This window comes from Lissotriton helveticus, chromosome 11 (genome assembly GCF_964261635.1).
Source record: "Lissotriton helveticus chromosome 11, aLisHel1.1, whole genome shotgun sequence".
Taxonomy (NCBI): domain Eukaryota; kingdom Metazoa; phylum Chordata; class Amphibia; order Caudata; family Salamandridae; genus Lissotriton; species Lissotriton helveticus.
The window spans coordinates 461,440,745-461,466,900 of record NC_136072.1 but is presented as its reverse complement, the minus strand read 5'-3'; the positions used below and the strand labels follow the sequence as shown (position 1 = coordinate 461,466,900).

At 46.8% G+C, this 26,156-nt stretch overlaps 1 protein-coding gene and 1 long non-coding RNA gene across 2 annotated transcripts in view; one reads left to right on the top strand and one right to left on the bottom strand.

Annotated features, from left to right (window-relative positions):
* Positions 1-26,156, bottom strand: part of GIGYF2 (GRB10 interacting GYF protein 2) — a 1,757,193-nt gene that overhangs the window by 746,274 nt on the left and 984,763 nt on the right. The gene's annotated exons all lie outside the window — the stretch shown is intronic.
* LOC144791334 (uncharacterized) lies at positions 1,024-25,524 on the top strand. Its single transcript, XR_013602362.1, has 3 exons — positions 1,024-1,089; positions 3,458-3,629; positions 25,435-25,524. It is a non-coding gene; the product is annotated as an uncharacterized LOC144791334 (long non-coding RNA).

Genomic DNA, 26,156 nt, shown 5'->3' with positions numbered 1-26,156 from the left:
CCTGTCGGTGTCATCAGGCCGCCAGTCTTGATGTAGAGCAGGACATCCCTTGTGTTGGCACGAAGGAATCAGCCGAGCTGGAATTCCGACATGTGGTAATCTCACAGTGTCAGATGAATGCTCCTCTGTCTAAACAAGGAAGTGGTTATGTGTATATATAACAATAGAACCCACGTGGCCCTATTGTAACCCCTGTCATGCTACAATTGTTTATTCTAGTTGGATAGCGTCATGGTCTACCGGACAATAATAATATCTGTGTAGTAAACTTAATCCCTTGTACTGAAAGTTCAAAGTATCGTGATAGTGTGCGTATGAAGTGAAAATGTAAGCAATGCAGATTCAGATAATGTTATCATGCATGGTCGTACACGCAAATGTATGCCACAAGTCAGTGTGTGTAAAAGAGAAGGCAACTTAAGAAACAACCATATAATTGGCAGTATTTCTAACTAGGCCTATCCTGACCACGTGACAATGGGGAATCTTAAAAACAATACCCAACCATATTAACATGTTTACTGTGCCTCCTTACTGCAGTTGCAGAAACTGCTTTCACAGCAGTTCAAGAAAAAAAAAAAAAGGTTGCTCAGTACCAAGTATTCTTGCATGCAGCAACTACTATTACCAGACCCTGTGCACCTCAGGGTCTATGCCATGTCTCTTAAAAAAGGAGCCAATCAGGTTCGTTTTGGATGAGGGAGTCGGAAGGCTTTCAATGGCAATCAGTTCGCCCTGCACTTCAATAGGCTGATGTGGAGCCGGACTCTGCTGGAGGCTAGAGGCCTCTGATCTCCACCCCTCCCAGATGCCCCCCCCCCCCCCTCCGGATGTGATGAATAAGTAACTTACATTCGGAAACGCCTTATCTGGTAGAGACATGATCTAGCTGCGGACTGGATCTGGAACATTTTCTTCAGCAGTACCTCTGCGCGTCGCTAGAGGGCATTGAGCAACTCCGTAACGTCGTCGCCCACCGGATATGACGTAGACTGAGTCCATATAAGCCCTCCCCTGTCATGCTGAGCGGACGTTAGTTTCTTCTGCAACTACTTTCACACTAAAACACGGAGCTATGCATAGAAACTGGTAAGGAAACAGTGTGCCAAAAAGAATCTTCTCTTGAAAAACGGCTATATTAAGATATATATGCATTTTTTATAATTATCAATGAAAGGCACGAGTGCATGGAAAGGGTCTGGAAAGAAAAGGAGAATTGTGTGGCCTAAAGGTAAGGGCAAGCACCTCCTTTTTTTGCTCATGCGTAGGGTAGGCTTGCTATAATATTGGGTATTAGGAAACTACACACCCTAGCATGCATTGTGCTGGCGAGTGAAAAACCAAGACTGGCCGAAAGTCATCCTCACTACACGTGCGAGATGACAGGTGTGCATGCCCCAAGTTAGTTTCACCGACAGCCTTCCATCTCACACCAATATCTCCATTAGTAAGGGCGTCTCCTCAGGGGGGGCTTGTGGGAGCACAAGGCGTTGCAGTTCTCGCATCGTGAGAATTAAGTTGTTATAGCTGGCAGTACTTCGTGGCCTATGCCAAATATTACATGGCGCCGAAATGCAAAATTATCCAGTATTAATGCACTGTAGGAAGTGACACCCGTTTGCATTCTCACTGCGCACTTTATGTTCACGTGGTTGTCAAAGTCGAGTGATATATCCAAGGCGGGAAACGGCCTTTACAACGAAGCCGTTTCCCCGAAATCTTTAACCACGCATGCAGTACAACGCATGCGTGGTTACCACTAATGCCTTTACCACGCATACCTTTACTACGATGTTTGTAGTAAAGGCATATGTGGTAAAGGTAAAAAGAAAAAAAGGAGGGCTTGGGGGGGTCTCCCCCCCAAATAAAACAACTCACCATAAGTCACGTCGGCGTCAGCGTCGTTAAAGAGAAATCGGAAAAAATGCCGTTTTCTCTTAACGACGTATGACGTCACCACGCAATTATTCGAGGAAAAGTTTATCCGTGGTAAACAAATTCCGTTGTAACGCATGCGTGGTAAAGGCATGCGTTGCAACGGAATTCGTTGTATCATCATATATTCATCCAAGGCAGCCATACATCAATGCATTTTAAACTCTACTCTTCTGTTGGACGCGGTGATTGGCAGCGACTTTGGCAAGGGCAGGACGGTACAAAAGTGGTCTTTTCTGAAATGAATGACAGCACCAAAGTACCCAAGGATGCCAGGCAGGGCAGATGCCTGGGCAGGTTTCCTTTCAAGGCCTCGCTTCTCTGGCACCACTGCCTGGCGTGGCGCCGTGCACTCTGCCGGCGGGCGATCGGTGACAGGAAGCGGCTCGTGGGGGCACCTGTAACGCCTGACAGAGGGCTGGGGAATTGTAGGGCGGGTCTGTACACGATTTGCACTCTCCCTCGTGCTTGATCTGTGTGTGTGAGAGACAGAAGCTTCCACTGCACTGCCCATGCTACATCTGAGCTTGTGCTGCTGTCCATGCTACATCTGGTGTGTGTGACATAGAAGCTAGGGGGGTTGTGAGGCAGGTCTGTGCACACTTTGCACTGTCTTCCGTGCTTTTTCTGCACGATCTGATTCTGCTGCCCAAACTTAGGCCGAGGCATGTGTGCGTCAGACATAAGCTTGCACTGCACCGCCCATGCTACATCTGAACGTGTGCTGCTGTTCATGCTAAATCTGGTGTGTGTGATAGAAGCTTGCGCCACAGCCTAAGCTACGATTGATTTGTGTGAGATGGAGGCTTGCAGTGCTGCCCATGCTACTGCTGAGGTGCGAGAGATAGAAGCTTTTGCTCCTGCCCATGCTACATCTGGTGTGTGTGATAGAAGCTTGCGCCGCAGCCTTTGCTACAACTGATTTGTGTGAGATGGAAGCTTGCGCTGCTGTCCATGCTAGTTTGTGAGATGGACGCTTGTGCTGCTGTCCATGCTACAGCTGGTGTGTGTGATAAAAGCTTGCACCGCTGCCACTAGTCTACACGCCCACGCGGTGCAGGGGTCCCCAAGGTCCAGGGGGCCCCCTCACCACAAATAACCCAGCCGGTGCAGTCTGCTCCTCGGCAGCTGATGGAAGGAGCTCGCACCCTCTTCCTTCTGGGGAGGCGGGTACGTGGTCTGCAGCACCAGCTGTTTTGAGTGTTTGACATCAGGGCTGGTGAGTAGCTGTGACGTCAGCTTGCCGTCTGTCTTCCCCAGGTGATACTTGCACTGGGGGCAGTAGCCCCCCTACCTCCGTCACAGGGAGACACCACAGTGTGAGTACCACTCAGACTTAACTTTCAGACATAGTTCGCTTTCTACAGTATTCAAAAAAATACATGTAAAGGAACACATATCAGACACACATACATTTGGTTCCCGTCAACGACCATTGACACTTTACCTGTACTGTCTGACCTAGGTACAACATTAATACCACGAAGGACTAACTCCTGTGCTCCAAATTGATTTATTCAAGCTTCTTAGAGCCAGCAGCGGTCTCGGCCTTATATATCATTGGTGCAGCAGGTGCAGTGGCACCGGAGCCATGGCCTTTGAGATGTCCACTCCTCATGTATCAAAGTCATTTACAATCTACCTGCTTGCATTGGAACCTATGGCCCCCTTGATGTACATCCTGGTTGCCAAGGGTAAGTGAAATCACAGTTTCATAAAAATTCACTGAAATTATGCTTTTACAGTGAAATGGGGTTTGCCGGTACCTCATGAGACCTTTTTCAGATAAGCTTGCACTTCACATAAAAGTCTCTCGAGATACCGGCAGAATGGTTCCATCATTACATGTCTCTCGGTGAGACATTTTCTGCGTCAACCCTTCTCTAGCATGTAGAAAATTATTCAAAATTTGGAAATGCAACGTTTTGAGAAATTTGGCAAATTTAATTTAATGAAAATTCAGGAACTACGTGCATTTCGCAGAATAATTAAAATTAAATGAAACTAGCAACAGCCGAAGGAAACGAGTTGTGCGCACGAGCAGCCCACCTCTTTCCTTCTTTCATTTACTTGCTTCCCTGTGAAATAGATCAAAAAAAGAAGAAGCCAGTGAGTGGTGCGCGCGGCACAGAGAGACATGTGGTTTCAATTATCATGCCCATGTCTGGGCACAATGTACGAGTTACTTACCTTCGGTAACGATGTATCTGGTAGAAACGATTCTAGCCACAGATTCCTTCATGTAGAATTATCCCCAGGCATGAGACTGGATCCGGAAACTTTTTTGCCACAGCATCCCTGCACGCCAGGGGGCAGGGCAACATCACGCGACTCCACCCAGACGTCGTTCGCTTATGTGACGTCAGCGAGGTCACATAAGACCCGCCCGTCACGCCTTCGTTCAGTTTTCATCTGAGAACTTTTCCGTACCACAACGCGAAACCACCAGACAAAAACCTGTGGAAGCATGGGAACAGTGTGCGAAAAGCAGAAAAAAATGGAAAGAAACGGTGACCAACAACAGCACAAGAGTAGTGTCAACGCCGCAGAACCCAAAGGCAGGGAAAGAAGAAAGGGCAAGCAGAGCCCTGTGCAGCCACCCTGCCAGCACATGAACAGACTCCCACCCTGGTGCCTCATAGGCAAGGAACATGTGTAAAAGTCATGCACACATAGTAACCTCCCACCCCCATCCTGAGCAAGGAAGGGGACCAGTCCCAAGACAGACAGGGACAACAACCTCCAAGCCACTCCAACATAGAGGGCAACCACCCACAAGGGACAAGGGCAAGACATGGCCAGATGACCCTCAATCAGAGGATAGCAATGGAAGAAAGGGAGGGGAGGATAGGGATAGAAAGCAAACCTGATAACCTGGAGTAACCAGAGCAGCAGGGCACCGGAGCCCAGGAACCCCATCCTCCAAAGAACCACATGAGGAATGAACCGCCCCCAGACGGAGCCACCCGTCAAGAACAAGGAAGGCACTCACTCACAGGAGAGACAGCCCCCCACCAGGAAGCGTGCACCGAAGACCAACCCAAGGGTCCTCGCAGAATAGGGGAGGAGGGGTGGGCCGTGAAGGAATCTGCGGCTAGAATAGTCTCTACCAGATACATCGTTACCGAAGGTAAGTAACTCGTACATCTGATAGAGACTACTAGCCGTAGATTCCTTCACGTAGAATAGATACCCTAGCAATACCGCCTGGGAAGGAGGGTCTGCGAAAGGACCCCACCAGCCAATACAGAACAATGGGCCCCACAGGGGACCAGATCTGTGGACCAGGTAGAACCTCGTGCCTGCCAGGCAATGGGAAACCCCACAAGCAGAACCCCACCAACCCCAAGAGGATGTAGGAGGGAGAAGAAGGCTGAAGAGGCCCGTACACTCACAGCAGAGGAACCAAGGGCAAGGTCGGGGAGGCCGAAGCACCGCACTCCCCCACAAAGCAACATAGCTTCCACCCAATGCCAAAACAGGAAGAGAGGAAGAAGAAGCCTAGAAGACCCAAGGAAGCGAGGGAAAAGAAGGCGTACCCACTCCAGATGGAGAGCAACCTGCCAGCAAGAACAGCACCTGCAGTCAAAAGCCGCCAGAAGCAAGAAGAACAGCCCGAGGCCCCAGGAAGGCAGAGTAGGCGGCGCCTGGCAAGGGAGAACACATGATCATCCCAGACCTCAAGACAGGAGCAGGGAGAGGAGGAGATGCCCGGGCACACCACTACGAGTGGCCGCACGCACTACCTCAAGAAGCAAAAGCACAGACAACAGGTACCCGAAGGCGACCAGAACCTCCTAGCAGAGCTCAAGCCATATGACAGCTGCCACTACGCCACATAGGGTACGTTAAGTCCCAAAATATGGGAATCCTCTTTGGAAGAACTTCTGCAGCAGAGGAAAAAACAAAAGAGCCACGGGGATGAAAAAAAACACCCCGCGAAAGGCTTGACAAGCAGCCCAAGCTGAACACACACAGTCAACAAAAGGGCCGTTCAACAGCCAACAATGCCAAAGTCCCAAGAAAGGACGCAAATGGCCAGAAAACACACTCCACAGCCATAACAACCGACCTAAGAAGGACTAGAATCAGCCCAACTGAGGAGGGGACATCAGGACCATGCTGGACAATGGAGAAACAGCAGCCCTCATCCTCCTGGACCAGTCAGCCGCATTCGACACGGTCTGCCACCGCACACTACAAACACGCCTACACCACACGGGGATCCAAGAGAAGGCCCTGGACTGGACCACATCCTTCCTTTCCGGTAGAACCCAGAGCGCCCGCCTCCACCCCTTCCGCTCCATTGCCACCGAAATCATCTGCGGCGTACCCCAGGGTTCCTCCCTCAGCCCGACACTGTTTAACATCTACATGGCACCCCTCGCCCACGTCGCCCTCAACATCATCTCTTATGCAGACGACCAAAGAGCCCCACACCGCCAAAACCAACCTCCACGAAGGAATGAAGGCTGTCGCCGAATGAATGAGGAACAGTCGGCTGAAGTTGAACTCGGACAAGACGGAGGTCCTCATCCTCGGCTCCATCTCTTCAGCCTGGGACGACTCCTGGTGGCCGACAACCCTAGGAACAGCCCGACACCCACTGACCACGCACGCAACCTGGGGGTCATCCTCGACTCCACCCTCTCCATGACTAAACAGGTCAACGCCGTCTCCTCATCCTGCTTCAACACCCTTCGAATGCTCCGCACGAGCTTCGGGTGGATCCCCACCGAGACGAGAAGAACAGTCACCCAGGCCCTCGTCACCAGTAGGCTGGACTACGGAAACGCCCTCTACGCAGGAACGTCAGCCAAGCTCCTGAGACGATTGAAACGCTTCCAGAACGCCTCGGCACATCTGATCCTCGACATCCCTCGCCGCAACCACATCACACCCCACCTGAAAGACCTGCACTGGCTCCCCGTCAACAAGAGAATAACCTTTAAACTCCTCATCCACGCACACAAAGCCCTTCACAAGACCGGCCAAGCTTACCTCAACAGACCAGACGACTTAACTTCTACTCCCCCACCCGCCAGCTCCGCTCTGCCAGCCTCACCCTCGCCACTGTGCCCCGCGGCCCTGAGCCTCCCACCTCGCCGCCAAGACCTGGAACACCCTCCCCACCCAACCTACGGTAGACCCACGACATACCGGCGTTCAGAAGACTCCTCAAGACCTGGCTCTTTGACCACTAGCAGCACCCCCCCCCCCTACTCCCCCTACCCCCCCTCCAGCGCCGTGAGACCCTCACAGGTATGTAGAGCGCTCTAAAAATATTTTGATTGATTAATTGATTGATTGAGGATGAGGATGAGGATGAGGATGAGGATGAGGAGGATGAGGAGGAGGAGGAGGATGAGGAGGAGGATGAGGAGGACGGAGCTCCGCCAAGAGCCTTTGGATGGCGGAGTCGGCCAGGGCATGAAACAACAGACTGCTATTGAACAGAAGGTCGATGAGTCGCTCCCGAATACTCCGTCCCAAAAAGCCAAGCATGGCGACAGAGAGCGACTGATGAAGCCATGGCCCGGCACCTCTGAGATGTCCGGAGCTGAGAAAAAACGCTGCAAGCTCCCGGCCATCCAACGCATGATGCCATAAGTCCCCCTGACCAGTCTCCTGGGACGCTGCGGATCCCAGAGACTCCGCTGAGTCCCACAAACAGGAGGAGACCCTAGCCAGAACACACAAAGTGTTAAGGGCCAGCAGGGCAGTGCTGGTCGAGGCGAACATGCTGCGCCCCCAAGAGTCCAGCCAGCGGGTCTCCAGGAACGGCGGGGTCCAGAGTGGCAGCAGGGAGGGAAAAGCAGTCCGCAAAAGGGGGCTGGCGGCCGAGGGGTGAAGGGAAAGACACGCCAGGTCACGCAGCGCCGGGAGGTGCCGGTGCAGAAGATGCTGAGGCACCGGTTCCGATGAGGCAGGGCGCCTACAAGCCCCCGTCAGGGAAGAAAGGAGCGAACCTTCAAAGGGAAGTAAAACTTCCCTACCACCAGAGCCCTGGTGGAGGACCTCCAGGAGAAGATCCGCCGGAAAGTGAGCCACCGGGTCGCCCATGCGCAGGATGCCCACAGCCGTGGACTCCGTTTGGGCCGCCGGGCCCTCCGTAGGGCCCGGCGGCGGAGAAAGCAGCTCCTCCGTGGGCGACGGCTGCAAACTAATGTCGGCCGTCCCCGAGGCCAAGCAGGACGGGCAAGGGCCAGACCTGGAAGTCAGTAGGAGCCGGAGAAAGAGGGACCTGCCGCTTTTCCGACGAACACCTCTGCCTCAGGAAGGGCGGGGAGCCACCCTTCGACGCCGTTGAAAAAGATACCACCCGGCGACCAGTCTCCAGGGAGGACGATACCACTATGCAGCCTGCCTCCGAAAAAAGAAGGAGCGTCCGAAGACTAATCCGCAGTTAGCTGCCTGAGGCAGGACGTCGGCACCATCCGGCGTCATCGGACAAGGCTCCTCCAAGTCACCCCGTACCAGAGACCGGAGTGGAGCTGGAGCCACACTGGCTCAGAGGCGGCGCCGGAATGACGCCGACCCGACCCTCATTGAGGCAGCGACCTGCGTGGGGGAACGAGACGGGCGTGGGGAGTGACACGAAGCCCTACGCCAGCCGCGGCCCAGAATGTGGCGGAGATCGACTTGCACTCCATGTGGTGGTGCCAGGGAAGACTCGACCTCCGCCTCGCCCTCCAACGAGGCAGCTGCCTGTGGGGAGGGACAAGAGGGGCCCGCAGAGGGACGAGGGGTTCTCACCCGGCCTTGACCCGGAGCGGGACGAGGAGGGTCCCCCGACCACTGTGGCTCTGCACAGTCCAGCTGCTGCCGGCGCCATAGCGGCGTCACCTCTGCCATAGACAGGACCACCTTGTCAAAGGACCGAGAGGGGCTCGGGGATGCGACCAGAGCCCCGGCGATCTCCCGCGCCACCACAGGGACTCCTGCGGGAGGGTGCGGCGAGGCAGAGACGCTGTGGCCTGAAAGAGGTGCCCCAGAGGAGCTGCACCCCCAACGGCACCAGATCCTCGAAGCCTGGAACCAAACCAGTCGGCGCCAGGGCTGGAGCCGCCGGCAGCGCCGCGGAGGGCCCTGCGCAAGGCGAGGGATCCGTCGACACCCCAGGAGGGGAAGGAGGAGACACCAGCGAGGCCTGCAAAGCCATCGCGTATGTCTCCATTTGGACTCTCGACACCCCAACACCGGGAAACGGTGGATAGGACGACACGCGTGCCGTATCACCCACGGAGAGTCCATGCCCCTAGCAGGCCAGAAACCAACCCTGGGGACAAACTGACACTTACCCACCGGGAAGCAACGCTGATGTGATATCGAAGGGCAAGGTGAACGACCACAGCCGTATCTGAAGCTGTTCGCCAAAGCAGACCGAGGGGAGGACGTTGACCTGCAGAGACGCGCCGAGAGGAGTTTCATGCGGCGCTCCCGCTGCGACATTGGCTTCAGCTGTTGGCACGCCTCACAATCAGTGCTGCCGTGATCCTCCCCCAAACACCACATACAAATGAGGTGAGGGTCCGTAGCCGACATAAAACGCCCACAAAACGTGCAAGTTTTGAAGAAGCCCGAAGGCCATCGCACACTGTTCCACCAAAAAGAAATGGAAGAGAAAAAGGGGCCCTAAACAGGCCCGTAGCAAGGACCGGATCCGCGTTGCATGCGGAAAAGGAAAAAACTGACGTAAGCGCGCCGGGGCGGGTCTTAAGTGACCTCGTTTGCTCACCATGCCATTGCAGTTTGAACCCAGCCATAAGCAAAGTGAGCAAGGGACCCACGTCTGGGCATTCCCGGCCAACTTATGGAGAACAAAGCGATACCAAAGTGGATGATGAACGGAGCGCTTGAGCAAATCAAACACTCACTCTCAGTCAACTGATCTGGGTTTAATCCATCCTCATTCTTTAGCTCACTCCACCACCCCAGTTGAGACATGGCAGTCTGGCAGAAGAGAACAACCTCTTTCCAAAGGTATCCAGACTTTTGCATTCCCTGACCAGTAGAGTGGTAGGGAATGCGAAGCTGTAAACTTTGGAGGCAGAGGGCTGGACCATCAAGCTATTCAGGGTGGGGTGCTGGGTGAGGAAACTGGGGTCCCCTGGAGCTGGGAGATGGTGGTGGGCAATTGTCCTATGCACAGGAGACCCTGTGCAGGGCTTGGACCTGTTCATTAGCATCTGCCAGATCCTCGTACCAGTTGTCCTCGGGATGTTCTGACTGGTATCCATAAGGGTCCGCAGATGCCATCATTAATTTCTCAATCCAAGTCTGATACAAAGAAGTCACTGGCTTCGTCATAGAGAGTCTGCCCCCTTGCTGGTGTCCGACGATGTCTGTCCAACTCCATGGTGGAGTCATGGATGGCTATGGGGATGGCGTCGGAACTGGAGCAGGCTCCAGGGAAAGTCAAGGTGGGTTGACTTGCGCCACTCCGGATCCATCAACAGATCCAAGGGGCTTAACTGGTGCCGGGTGGGGAACCCGCGGGCGAGAGACCAGTAAGGGCCCCTCATGAGGCTTTTATGAGGCTGTGCACTTTATATATGGGTGGCATCTCCCCGAAGGCACTTAAGAGGGGAGAGGCCACCCAACTATGAATTGCACAGCCTCATCACATTTGCATTACTGGAGAGGGGTCGCTCAGGGTCACGGATACTCCGGGGGGCTCAATGACGGCCCAGGCTCCACCTCAAAGCTAGGCCTTGAGTGCAGATGCTCCCTCATCTCGTCAGATGACTTTAACGGACATGGCGAAGTCAAAGATCTCTTTGACTTCTTGCTTTTCTTCCGTCTATGGGGCTTACTAGATTACCTCATTGACCTTGACTGTGTCAACGAGCGCTTGGAGTGGCTCCACAACCGATCTTGGGAACTTCCTCTCAATCGAGAGCTTGAGCGTCACACGGTGAGGTGTTTGAGGGATTGCTTGGGGTGCATGGCACGGCATTCGGCGCAGGTCTTGGCATCTTTGTCACGCTCCATGGACCAGAGGCACATTTCATGTGGGTCTGTCGCTGACATTTGTCTGTGACAGGCGCCACATGGCTTGAAAGGATAATGTTACTTACCAAGTATGCATCTATTCTTGGCAAGTAGAGCTGTAGATTCACTTGCTTTGCATACGCCTGCCATCTGGTGTTGGGTCCAGATGTTTCCAAGTTGTTTTTCTTCGAACAAGTCTTTCCAGTCATGAGGTAGGTGACTCCTCCTTTCGGTAATAGTGTGTATGGGCAACGACTCCATTGTTAGATTGTTTTCCCGCAGAGGGTGAGAATGGAGTTAGTAAGATTAGAACAGAGATGTCCATGTGTATGTATATAAAGTAAGCGAGAACTACAACATGTATAGGTACCCGGGGGGGGGGGCATGTAAATCTACAGCTCTACATGCCAAGAACAAATGGTTACTGGGTTAAGTAACATTATCCGTTTGAGGCATGTGAGCTGTAGAGCACATGCTTTGCATAGACCATACAGCAGTATTCTCCCAAAGCGGTGACTAACCTGTAGCTGTTGCAGTGGTCTGAAAATTTTTTCTAAGTACTGCCCGGCCTACATTAGCTTGTTGTCTTGTTAACACATCTACACAGTAGTGCTTGGTGAATGTGTGTGGTGTAGACCATGTTGTAGCCCTACAAATGTCAACTATGGGAATATTTCCTATGAAAGCCATAGAAGCCCCTAGTTTGCGAGTGGAATGCGCTCTGGGGGATTGGTAAAGTTATTTTTGCCTTTGCATAACAAGTTTGAATACATTTAACAATCTACCTGGCAATACCGGATTTGGAAATAGGATTGCCCTTGTGAGGTGGAGCAAAAGCAACAAAAAGTTGTTTGGTCTTACGGAATGACTTTGTCCTTCCTATGTAGTATAAGAGGGCTCTTCTAACATCTAAGGTGTGTAGCGCTCTTTTTGGCACTGAATCTGGTTGAGGAAAGAACACTGGTAATTCAACCGATTGATGAGAAAGGCAGAAACTACTTTAGGTAGAAATTTAGGGTTGGTGTAAGAAAGTGGCTCTATGTATACTGGACCAAAGTAAGGTACAGTGTGTATAGAGTCCCCAGTCTCCAGAGGTATAACAGAGGTTAAAGTCCGATATGACGTTACTCTCTAAAGTGGTAGCTTGGTCGAGCAGTAAGGCAGTATCAGAGGACAGTGTAAAGCATTTGTTGTACACACTCAGTCAGCAAAAGTTTCACACACTCAAGAACTGAACTCTAGGCCAATTGTTTTATATCAAAAGATAAAGTTTTATTTTAGAACCAACAGGTATCAAAATATACTTTTCTCAATAGTGACTTTTGGTAATTACTTTGCAGAAAGGCAATAGACTTTGTAAGTACAATAGCTACAGTGGTTGCAATAGGCAACATAATTTCAAACACAATCTAACATTGAGCTCAATGGATTTTGCTAGATAAATGCAGTTGATTACTTTATGGATTACTTTTCTAACCCCAGGACTGGATCCTAGATTCAGTCCCGGGACCAGTGCTGTAAACAGTTAAGTACAATTGTTTTTGTTACAGAGGTGATTTTTAAGGTATATAAATGTATTTTAAAAGTTGACACTTGAAAACGTTCTCAGCAGGAATTACCAATGTTATCCTATGGAAGAAAATTCAATTTGCAAGTAAAGTATGTTCACGTTACTTTTGTAATCCAGTACTGGACTCCAAAGTTCAGCACTGGGACCTCTACTTAAGACAGTAAGTAATTACATTTTTGGTAGTTGGTACGATTTTTGAAAAAACATCTTTATTCGATTCACTGAATCATCAAAGCAGTAATATTCATCGATAACATTAAAAAAGATATATACATAAGATAAAAACAATGTATATAAAATATAATATCAATAATGGATTCAATAGTTGTAAAGTGCAGTTTTTAAAGTTCTTAGCATAAAGTACTTTTTCAGTTAATTCTAAGTTCCAGCAACCTATAGGGAATATTGTTTTTTTGCAAACCTACAGTCAAGCAATAGTAACAATTATTAATTCATAATTCCTAGAACCGTTACTAATCATAGGCATTATACATTATAAATAGTAAGACATCTACGAAGTCCAGCTATACAGCATTTATCACATGGGTACGCAGATGTAAATAAAAGTAGGAGACAACTCGTAGGCAAAACCATGCATCATATGCTAGCATATTCCCTCACATATCAGAATTTTAAACCTCGTTTTAGTCTAATAAAATTGGCCGCTAGGAGGAATCTGCTCAACCCAAATACAACCAACCAAGAGGTATCTGTTCTGAGGATGCGTAACATTTCAGCGTACTGTCTGATGCCCAAATTCCTACCCAATGGGCGAATACATTTTCTCCTTGGGATTACGATTTTTAAAGAATCTTTGTAGTTTGCAAAAATCGACACTTGGAAGAAATTGTTTCCTATGGAAGAAAATTCAGGTTACTGATAAGTACGGTTAAAATTACTTTTCAGGGTTTGTGCTGGGCTAGAAGGTGCAGCACTGAGGTTTCTCCTGATCACAGGTGAGTAAATCGGAATTCGTTGTTTGGCTGATTTTAGGTGAATATTGTAAAGTTCCAAAACTCAACACTTAGAAGAATTTCAGAGTGAAACCAGTCAATGTTAGCCTATGGAAGAAAAGTGAGTTATCGGAGTTTATGTAAATACTCGACTGGCAGAGTTAAGGTTCGGGGCATAGACTCAAGGGTCTCTCAGGGTCAGGTAGGTACAGTTGGTACACCCTCAGCAGCACAGGGGCAGGCGAGTGCAGAGGTAGTTAGACCCAATGTTATCCAATGAGAGGCAGGGGGCCTTCGGTTGGTGGCGGCTGGCTAGCAGGCCACGCGGCTGTGGGAGCTGGGCTCCAGGTCACTTGCTCAGGGCAAATGGGGAAGTAGGATAGGACACAGGTTGCACTGCCAGGGGCAATCGGGCAGCTGGGTGCAGGGTGCTTTTGAGCCGTCGGGCGCTCAATGTTATTCAATGAAGATCTTGAAAAGGGAAAAACCAAAGGTGATGATGGACGGAGCGTTGACAATACAAACACTCGCCCCCAGTCAACTGATCTGGGTTTAATCCATCACCGTTCTTTAGCTCACTCCGCCACCCCAGTTCAGACATGGCTATATGCAAATCAGTCTGACCCTGTGCCTTCTGGGAACAGTCCAGCCCGAACTGCCAAGCCATGTCTTCCCTGGACCGGAATCAAGCTTCCCAGGACCGGTTTCTGGCATTACAGTCCTGGGAAGCTTGATTCCGGTCCAGGGAAGACATGGCTTGGCAGTTCGGGCTGGACTGTTCCCATGAGGCACAGGGTCAGACTGATTTGCATATGGCCATGTCTGAACTGGGGTGGCGGAGTGAGCTAAAGAACGGTGATGGATTAAACCCAGATCAGTTGACTGGGGGTGTTTGTATTGTCAACGCTCCGTCCATCATCAGCTTTGGTTTTTCTTTGTTCGCCCTAAGTTGACAGGGTATGCTCAGACGTGAGTCCCTAGCTCACTTTGCCACTGGAGTCAAGCAAGCCTGGCTGAAGACGGCTGTAATGCCAGAAACCGGTCCTGGGAAGCTTGATTCCGGTCCAGGGAAGACATGGCTTGGCAGTTCGGGCTGGACTGTTCCCATGAGGCACAGGGTCAGACTGATTTGCATATGGCCATGTCTGAACTGGGGTGGCGGAGTGAGCTAAAGAACGGTGATGGATTAAACCAAGATCAGTTGACTGGGGGTGAGTGTTTGTATTGTCAACGCTCCGTCCATCATCACCTTTGGTTTTTCTTCGATCTTGAAAAGGGAACATAGGCTGCAGGCCCAGGGGCGGTGGATCTTCTGGAGCGACAAACACTTCGAGGGGTAAGTTGGGATCTTGAAAGGTAGGTAGGCACCAAAGAGTTGGGCACAGGAGGCCGGGGGGCACCGGGTGCAGTGGGGTCTTTCGACGCCGGGAAATCTTACCCTCTGCTTGTAGCGGTAGGAGGGGTCCCTGGCTCGGAGTCTGCAGTCGTTGTCTGGGATGTCAAGGAGGGTCCTTGGGCACTGGATTTCATTACAAGAACGGAGGCTACATTGTGCAAAGTCTTTTATTGCAGTCTCCAAGCAGCCGCATGTGTCATAATACAAGGGTTCCAAAAAGAACATTGAAACAAGCTAAGAGATACGAGATGACAACAATCTTCCTCTTTTAAATGCGGCTCCGAGCAGATAAGTGACCTCTATCTCTCTTGTTGAAATTTAGTTATTTTTACTGTTAATGGTTATTGGTGGCCTAATCCCCACCTCCACACCCCTCCACCCAAAGATCTGCAATTTATGGAGATCTTCCTTTTATTCACCTAATGCGTTTTTGATATATTTCACGCTTGCGAACCATCTTCCCTTTCAGCTCTGGGTAGTTTATGAATAGAATGACATTTTTGGTACATACCGCTTTCCCGCTGCACCTCTCCTCTGACTCGCGAGTGCGTGCCTCGTTTCCCTGCTCGCGCTGCCGATAGACGAGCCTGGGCCTTACTCTCCCGCTGGAGGCAGTTTCAAAACTTAGACGCGAGCGAGGTGAGAGCTTTCCTCTCGGTCCCCGCTCATATCGGCCGCTTGATGGCCATTGTCTGCAACCCCGAAATCGGGTCTACCGCGCCGTGCATACCGCGGTAGACTCCTTTCACTGGCCGGATAATCTTGATTTTAGACGCATACTAGGACACGTCGTAATTAGAGGAATAGCCCTTAGGAGCAAGCACGCTTTGCGCATAGCTTGCCAAGGGTCTCTCCTCAACCTCCTCGCGATCCTTTAGTTGACGATCAGCTGTTTTTTTCTTCGTGCCTCGGTGTGAGTTACAGTTTATAGCAAAACCTGGCCATTAGTTCATTTAGTTATATTTATTAGTCCCCCAAAAAAAAAAAAAAAGGGGGAAAAAGAGAATCCAGGGGAAAATCACCTGCTATTGAATCTATATATATTATTATATATTACCTACTGGCGATAGCCAGTTGGTATATATAGTTAGGACCTAGCTACCATAGGAAAGTCGCAACATTCTATTGGGAATAACTTTGGCGCCGGTTGAGGAATTTGCGTGTAATTTTCTAAAATTTAGGCCAGCTCCGCTCCGCTTCTTCCCTGGAAGTTTCGGGGGGATTCGTCATGCGGGGGCCGAGAAAAAAGGGGGTCCCAAAACATGTTTTCCCCATGTTAATTTCCCTAGGACGAATAGACAAGGCTACAGCCCGAACCGCTGAATGGAATTACACCAAACTTTGCAAAATTGTAGGGACTGGTACGCAGAAGTGCCTTTTCTATATTTGGTGAAAATTGCTCCAGTGGTTTTTATGAAAATTAACTTCAAAAACACATCTGGGCGGAGCCTAACCACACATCTCATCGTGAGATCTGATTGGCTGTCAGCACTTCATCTAAGAAGTGTTGGCAGCCATCTTGGGACAAATATACATGATAGCACCTCCTTAAAAAGCATTGCAGTTAATAGAAGGTTTTAGGACTTTAGTTACATTATAAATCATTTGTTGATGGTACCATACTCATTTTAGGAATTGTGGTGTGTTCCAAGGTGATTTTACCATGTGAAAAAGTCTTCTGCTGGGATATCATGAATCATGTTTGAAAGAAAACTATTATCTCATGCTTTTCCCACAGTGGTTTGGAAGGGGATCTATAAGCTAAACTGAAAGCATATTTTCTGTAAATTCACATTATCTTTCTCAGTCATGTGAGAATGAAGTCTGACATTCTCAGTAAAACATGCACATCCAACAAGGACAGAGACTGTCAGTTGATTCCTTTGTGTTCTACTGCAGCTTCCCAGAGTGTTCTAAAGAACAACTAGAGCGCTAACAGTCCTACTTATTACAAAGGTATGGCACACCTGAAGCCATCTTGATTGGAATAAAGTGGTAACTCTTAAAACATTTAATTTAAAAAGGAACAAAATGAGGGGGTATATTTTGCCATAGAAAGTATGATTAGTGCTGCAGAAAGAAAAATGAGGGCACATTTTGAGTGACTTCTCAAATCCTCTTCTATTTCATTAAAAAATTCTGACATGCAGTCTCCCAAGATGGCCACTAGAGACTAAAGAGCCCAAATGTAGCCCAAATATCATCCAGATGTAGCCCAAGTATAGCCCAATGACAGAATGTCCCAGAGTGTTCTAAAGAACAACTAGAGTGCTAACAGTCTTACTTATGACAAAAGTATGGCACAACAGAAGCCATCTTGATTGAAATGAAGTGGTTAGTCTGAAAACATTTAATTTAAAAAGGAACAAAATGAGGGGGTTCATTTTGCCATAGAAAGTAGGATTAGTGCTTCAGAAAGAAAAATTAGGGCACATTTTGAGTGACTTCTCAAATCCTCTTCTATTTCATTAAAAAATTCTGACATGCAGTCTCCCAAGATGGCCACCAGAGACAAAAGAGCCCAAATGTAGCCCAAATAGCACCCAGATGTAGCCCAAGTATAGCCCAATGACAGAATGTCCCAGAGTGTTCTAAAGAACAACTAGAGCACTAACAGTCTTACTTATGATAAAGTATGGCACACCAGAAGCCATCTTGATTGGAATGAAGTGGTTAGTCTGAAAACATTTAATTTAAAAAGGAACAAAATAAGGGGGTTCATTTTGCCATAGAAAGTATGATTAGTGCTTCAGAAAGAAAAATTAGGGCACATTTTGAGTGACTTCTCAAATCCTCTTCTATTTCATTAAAAGAATTCTGACATGCAGACTGAAACATGCACTTTGAATACCAGCAGCAGACTTCCCTGGTGAGCAGTAGCTTTACTACAGTGATATAATGAGCAACTAGAGTGCTAACATTCAGAATTAATGGCAAATGTGTGACACATCTGATAGCCTTCTTGATGGAACCAAAGTAAACAAGCATTGAAAATGCAATAGATCTCGCCCTCGTTTAAGTTAAAGCCATTCTGTTTGTAATGAGGTGGCTTTTTAGCTTTGCTTTTAATAGTGTTTTTCAAACTTTCATGTAAATAACATGCATATGTATGCATATATATGTATATGTATGCATGCATTTATATTTGTATTTATATAGATATGCAGATTATATATGTGTATATACGTATGTATGTATATATATATATATATACATACATATATATAAATGCATATATATGCATATATATATATGCATATATATATATATGTATATATATATATATATATATATATATATATATATATATATATATATGTGTGTGTATATGTGTGCATGTAGATAGACCGAGGCACAAGAAAGCAGAAAAACAAACATGAAGAAGACAAAAAGGGGGCAGGGTAGATACACTCTGACCCCCTAGGCCTGCCCAGGTGGTCCCACAAGGACAAAAAAGGCCCCCATTTTTTTTTTTAAAACCTGGTCTGTTTGTTTAACAATTACCCCCCGGGGGGACCAAATCGCGGCGGCATAGTGATAAAGAAGTGTGGGTGGTCCACAATCCCCCCCACACTGCCCCACGGACCGCAGCCCCTTGGCGTATACTGGAGGCTCCTGGTGGGCTACTTGGCCCCCAGGGACCCCCAGTATGCAAGGGGAATTAGTTCCTATTCTGCAAACACGCCAGGGATTACGCTGCAGAAAGGTGTAAAAAAGGGTGTGGCCTCATTACACCTCTCTGCAATGCAGCCCCCTGGCGCACACTGCAGGTTCCAGGTGGGCTAGTTGGCGCCCAGGGGCCCGCAGTATGCAAGGGGAATTAGTTGCTCCTCTGCAAACACGCCCAGGGGCTGCGTTGCAGAGAGGTGTAAAAAAGGGTGTGGCCTCATCACACCTCTCTGTAATGCAGCTCCCTGGCTTATACTGGAGGCTCCTGCTGGGCTAGTTGCCCTACAGGGGACCCCCAGTATGCAAGGGGAATTAGTTCCTCCTCTGCAAACGCGCCAGGGGTTGCGCTGCAGAACGTTGTAAAAAGGGGGCGTGCCCTCTGAGCACCTGCCTGCAAAAATGTAGTAAATCAGTATAAAAAAAATAATTAATACATTTAAAAATTGTCATTTAAAAAACCTTCGAAATTCAATGAAAAAACCATAGGTTTCAGGCCTTATATAGTTAGGAATTAGCATTTAAAAAACCTTGCAAATTCACTTAAAAACCATAGGTTTCAGGCCTTATATAGTTAGGAATTAGCATTTAAAAAACCTTGCAAATTCACAGAAAAAACCATAGGTTTCAGGCCTTATATAGTTAGGAATTAGCATTTAAAAAACCTTTGAAATTCACTGAAAAAACCATAGGTTTCAGGCCTTATATAGTTAGGAATTAGCTTTTAAAAAACCTTTGAAATTCACTCAAAAAACTATAGGTTTTAGGGGTGTTATAGTTATCTGGACATTTCACTCATACAAAACCATTGAAATTGCTCCTATATAGTTAGTTGTACTAACTATATTTCGCGCACCCGCAATCCACTGCTGATGATGTCACATATTAGATCATTCATGATATGGTCAGTGACATCACTGATGACATCTTCCACGTGACAATCACATACACCTTTTGATACACTATTAAAATTTTTCATCACTCTTTGTAAAATACAGAGTATCATATTTGAATACATTGTCACAGCAATACAGGTATCTAAAAAACACTCAGTGATTCATAGATGTATACACACATCTAATCACTTACCTGTAGATTCACTCATACATGCTGTCAATGAACAATAGACCACTATCAAAAATACTTATACACCTATATCGACATTAAACAGCAGCACACATTCTATTCACATATGAAGTCATCCTACTCACTTATGCAAACAAAGGATCATACTTACATATTTACTTAGCAAAACACTTATACAAACACCACTTCATCTATTCATTTAGATAGTAAGTCATACTTAGTGAATTATAAAATCATTATTACAAGTATACAGTTATCCATACAGTCACTCACACAATCATTGAGTCTTATGTATACTTATTTATATACAACTGACACATACACTGCCTTTTATTTTTCTAGTTTGTTGGACATGTACCATTGAGAAATAGATTTGCTCATCACCACACCCATAAAGAGATTCACTCACCCAAACTGTTAGAACATGTAGTTTTAACTTCATATATCTACTGAATCAACTCTTCACACATCTTTGGACAGTCACACACCCCCCACCGAACCATACACACTTTCACACTCCCATACAAATACTCAGTTAACTAATCAATAACTAATATAGACTTTCACATAGCTAGTAACCAACTGTAGAATCAGTTTACACAACAACTGACAGTGATACAGATATTCACACAGTTTAGTTACTATCCACTATATTTAGTGAGACATTATAAATTGGTCAAGTAAACAGTCAATTACACTGCTACTAAATCCTCCATCCAAATATTTATTTATATATATCCACTCATTCTTCAATGCAAATTGCTATATATATAATGCATATTTAAATAACGAAGCAAACCACATTCACTGGATGATGTCATCAGTGATGTCATTTGAGATGTCATCAGTGATGTCACTGACCATGTCATGAATGATCTAATATGTGACATCATCAGCAGTGGATTGCGGGTGCGCGAAATATAGTTAGTACAACTAACTATATAGGAGCAATTTCAATGGTTTTGTATGAGTGAAATGTCCAGCTAACTATAACACCCCTAAAACCTATAGTTTTTTGAGTGAATTTCAAAGGTTTTTTAAAAGCTAATTCCTAACTATATAAGGGTTGAAACCTATGTTTTTTTCAGTGAATTTCAAAGGTTTTTTAAATCCTAATTCCTAACTATATAAGGCCTGAAACCTATGGTTTTTTCAGTGAATATATATATATATATATATATAAAAAAAAAAGGAGATGGAACAGTTGTCTGACTGATTCAGAGCAGGCAAGCACCACTCTTCCTAATTTTGATAAGGAGAGTTTTAGACTACTACTCCAAAGGGAAATGAGGTCATGTATGTTAGAGACCCTTGGTCAGGTCATACCTCACAAAATACCTCTCCTTTCCCAAGAGGAGGAATTTAATGAGCTCCCTGCCTATGATGATCTACATTTAAGGGGTAAGAGAAGTAAAAAATGTAATGATATTGAATGTACTATTCCTGTGAGCACTGGAGGTCTTGGCACCTCTTCAGATACGGGAGGTCTTTGCACCTCAAAGCAAATTGGGGGTCCTCGCACCTCAATCCCGAAGGTTGTCCTTAGCAGCACATCATCTACGGGTGCCTATCGCGGCCTAAATAATTTGAATGCCCTTAGCGGCACGTTATCTCATACTTCTCAGCATGTCATGGGAGATTTCCCCTCTAGCTTCAACGATGATAATTCAGATGTACCTGATGAATACATATTAGACTTAGACGATGATGATGTTGGCCTTTTTGACACAGAGGATGAACTTCCTATGTCATCTAAAGATAAAATGTTGGACCCCTTAGGGGAAGAGATGTTTTCTCCCCTAAACCTAAAGCATCCACGATCTTCTCAATGGTCCCCACAGGATCATGTTTCAAAATGTATTAAAAAGTGGATTTGTTTTTCCCTTGAAAGGGAGACTAGAAATATACTCAGGGCAGAATGCTCAAGGCCTTCTATTGAAGAAAAAACTTACCAAACACCCAATCTGGATCCTGAGCTTATAAAATTTCTCTTCAAGCTCAGACGTGACCCTAGAAAAGGGCTAGAAAAATCATTCAAGGGCTGCCAAGACCGCCTTTTGGATGTGCTTGGCCCCCTTACTAGGATCCTCGACTCTGCTGAAGAATGCCACCTCCATGGTACTCCGCTTAATACCGATCTTATCAGAGGGTGGAGCCAGAGGGCCCGGAGTCTCTTGGGGAATGCTAATGCGAGCATTAACGCCGAAAGGCGTAGACTAATCCTCTACAAGCTCGACCCCAACATTTCTGATATGGCAGAGAAAGAGCCTTCTTCCAATCCTAAAGGCCTCCTTTTCGGAGAAGAGCTTATAAAGTCACTTGGAAAGTACGTTTCTACTTTTACAGCCCTTGATAAGGCACAACAAAACATGAAAAGGGTCTTTAATAATAACCTTTTTGGAAGGGCCGAAAGAAGGGGCCTTTCTTCCGGCCGATTTAACCAGAAGCCCTATCAGAGAACCCATGGCTTCGGAAGAAGTTATCAACAATACAACTCCACTAACTTCTACTCTCAACGTGGAAGAGGAAACCACCCAAGAGGATCAAGATCTCGTGCTTCATTCAGCTCCAATCCTCCAAGTAAGTCCTCCACCCGTACCCCTCCCCCTTCTATCCCCTTAAAGGTGGGAGGCAGACTCAAACTTAAAAAAAAAAATTGGAAACTAATAACTCAAGATCCTTGGGTCCTTTCCACAGTAAAAGGATTTATGATAGATTTCGTTCAAACTCCCTTTTAAACCACCTTACCAAGAGACATCCCTATTTCCTTGGAGAAGGAAAAAGTAGTAGAGGAAGAAATATCCTCCATGCTGCAGAAAAGTGCAATAATAGAGGTTCCCTTGGATTCCTTAACCACTTGGGAGCTAGTAAACAAACCTCCCCAGTGCTGCGCTGTCCATTATCCGGTGCTGAACTGGACGTCCAGCGGTCGCACGCAGCACTGGGGAGGTAGTGCCCGTGACGACCGTTGGCCGACGGCAGCACTTAAGGGGTTAACTTTCATAAGTACTTTATTCCTGTAGAGAAAAAAGGGAAAGGTTGGAGACCTGTATTAAATTTGAAAAACCTCAACAAATTTCTTGTTTACAGGCATTTCAAGATGGAGGGTATCCACCTCCTGAGAGACCTTCTCTTGAAAGAAGACTGGCTGGTAAAATTAGATTTAAAGAACGCATATTTCACCATTCCTATGGCCTTGATTCATTCATCAACCATGCCTCCAATTTATGTGGAAAAATCAACTTTACCAGTTCCAGGCCCTTCCCTTCGGTCTTTCTTCTGCCCCATGGCTCTTTACCAAGGTCATGAGGGCGGTAGCATCCTTCCTAAGGGAACGGGGTGTCCGTTTTATCATTTATCTCGACGACATTTTGATAATGTCTCAAGACCTCCAACAAATTTGTCTAGATCTGGAAATGGTCATGAATCTTCTAGAAAGTCTAGGATTCATTATCAACAAAGAGAAGTCCATCCTAACCCCCTCAAAATCTCTGGAGTTTCTGGGTTTCACCGTGGACACTTCCAAGTGTCTCCTTCTCCTACCTCTCTTCAAAATATCAAAGATCAAGAAAGAGATATGACATGTCTTAAAACAAAAGGATCTCCCTTTGAGGGAACTAGCCAGACTATTAGGTCTTCTATCTTCCTCTATCCAGGCGATTTTTCCAGGCCCTCTGAATTATCGGGTCTTGCAAAGCATAAAAGGGCGAGCTCTAAATTCCGGTCTCTGGAACGAAGATCAAATCACCCTAGATTTGGATGCCAAATCAGAACTAATCTGTTGGCTGGACAACTTGGAAGCATGGAATGGGAAAGCAATTTTCGGTTCAGAACCAGATTTTGTTTTGGAATCTGATGCTTCCCTTCAGGGTTGGGGTGCATGCCTTCTGGACCAGAACACAGGAGGGATCTGGTCTTGGGAGGAATCATCTCCCCACATAAATTTCCTCGAACTTACTGCTGGCCTTTATGCTCTTATGAGATTCAAACATTCCCTCCAAGGGAGGACGGTCATTTTGAAGATGGATAATATTTCTGCAGTGGCCTACATCAATCGTTTGGGAGGGACGAAGTCTGCCGACCTTTCCAAGAGACTCTGGATGTTCTGTCTAGAACACAAAATTGCCCTCAGAGCAGAATACCTCCCAGGGAAATCGAACGTCTCTGCCAATTGGAACTCAAGATTCTTTTCGGACTTCAGCGACTGGAAACTCAACGTCGCTGTTTTCGACTCGCTGAATTCGATTTGGGGTCCTTTCGAGATAGACCTTTTTGCAAGCCGTCTCACTTCTCAACTGGAACATTACTTCAGCTGGATACCGGACCCCGGCGCTCTAGCAGTGAACGCATTTCTTCAACCCTGGTCAGGGATCAATGCATATGCCTTTCCGCCCTTTGCAATGATCCAGAGAGTTTTACAGAAAGTGAGACAAGACCAATGCTCACTAGTCCTAATAACTCCTTTCTGGCCATTCCAAGCATGGTTCCCCACAACTCTAGAGCTGACATACGATATTCCCTTCCTGATCCCTTCTCTAGAGAATCTCCTTACAGACGTAAACGGAGATTCCCATCTCCTGACCCAGACAGGAACTTTGAACCTTCTTGCTTGGAGAGTGTCAGGAGATCCAACGAAGTCTCAGGACTTTCGACATCAGCTGCTACTCTCCTTAGAGAGTCATGGGCACCAGGAACTCACTACAGATACAATAACATCTGGAAATCGTGGGTTCGTTAGTGCCTGGAAAGGAATTTGGATTCCCTACAGGCACCTATCGTTGATGTGGTGAACTTTCTGGCCGAACTTTTTGACAAAGGTTTAAGTTACAGATCTATCAATTGCTAAGGATCTGCCATCTCCGCAGGTCATGTTCTTGTCAATGGGAAAACAGTTGGCAAAAATGTTATTGTTTGTAGAGTAATGAAGAGCATTCGTCTAAAAAGACCCCCGAAACCCAAATATGATACCCTCTGGGATGTGAACTTGATTCTAGATCTTTTCATCTCCTGGCCTGATAATTCTCTTCTAAATAGAAAACTTCTCTCCATTAAACTTGCTACTCTTCTTTGCCTTATCTCTTGTCGTAGAGTTTCTGACGTTAAAGCTCTAGAGATCTCTACCAGATCTTACAACTTATTTGGAGTAAAATTTGAGGTTTACAGAAGAACCAAAACCATGTCTGACTCAATCTTCTATCCTCGTTTCGACCCCTGTCCGAAACTGAATGCATGAAAATATATGATCAGAAAATGTCCAGCCTCCGTCCTATTAATGAGAATCAACTCCTTATTTCCATTACTAAGCCTCATAAAGCCATATCCTCTACTTCCATTGCTCGATGGGTTAAGACTGCTATGAACTTTGCAGGTATTAATGTGGTCAAATTTCAAGCTTATTCTTTTAGAGGTGCTATGGAGAGTAAATCTCTATGGTCTGGAGGTAAGTTGGATGATATTCTTGAAGCTGCAGACTGGTCTAATGCTAGTACTTTTGCTAGACATTATTGTAAACCAATTGAACACATGTCTAATGTCGTTTTACAAGGCTACCAACATGCATAATGTAGCCTCTGTTCTTGTAATGAAATTGCGATTCTCCTATTACCATGCCTAGAGAATCTGGATTTCATTAAAGACACGGAGGCTGACATTATCCCACCCATCCCATTCCCTTGTGTTTGGTGATTTGGGATTTCTTGTTTATTCACATTTATAGCTCTAATGTGTCTCTATTGTTTCTCATTCACATGTGATGCTTTAATTTAATTCTCATTTCTTTTTGTCTTGGAAAAGTTTTTTGGGTACAAGATTTTCATTACTTTCTTTCTTTTCAGATAACTCTTCTTCATGACCTAAGGTTTTCTGGATGCCTCCTTGTTTGGTTACCTTCTTCACATCTCCTTTTGGATCCCGTGGAAGCCTTCAAGTTCTTCATTCATGCTAAATGCATTTGATCTTCCTTATTTTTCTCGTTGCTCGATTTAAAAGAGGCATGTTGTTGTCATCTCATATCTCTTAGCTTGTTTCAATGTTCTTTTTGGAACCCTTGTATTATGACCGATGCGGCTGCTTGGAGACTGAAATAAAAGACTTTGCATAATGTCAGCCTCGTGTCTTTAATAAAATCCAGATTCGCTCTAGGCATGGTAATAAGAGAATCGCAATTCCTGGTCAAAATCGACGGGGGGACGTCCTCAGGGTCTTTGTCCACTTGGGCACAAGCAGGGCGCGGCGGGTGCAGAGTTGGCTGGATTCGGGGTTCCTGGCTGGAAAGAGGGGTATTGCTGTTTGAGCAGAGCCACTGCTCGTGGGAGTCCCCGTCTTTAAGAGGGTCAAGGCAGGCAGATCATCCGGGGTTCTTGAGGTTGCTGTCCGCAGGAGATGCCAGGATTTAGCAGGAGCAGGTTCAAGGATCAACAGGCCTGTAGGACTGGGGCCCAAGTCAGTTGGTGTCGTCCTCTTGTTAGCAGCTGCACGGCAGGTCTTCTTCTTCTTGGTCTTCATTCTTGTTTCGGAATCTGCATCTGAGGAAGGAAGATTCAGGGTGCCCCTAAAT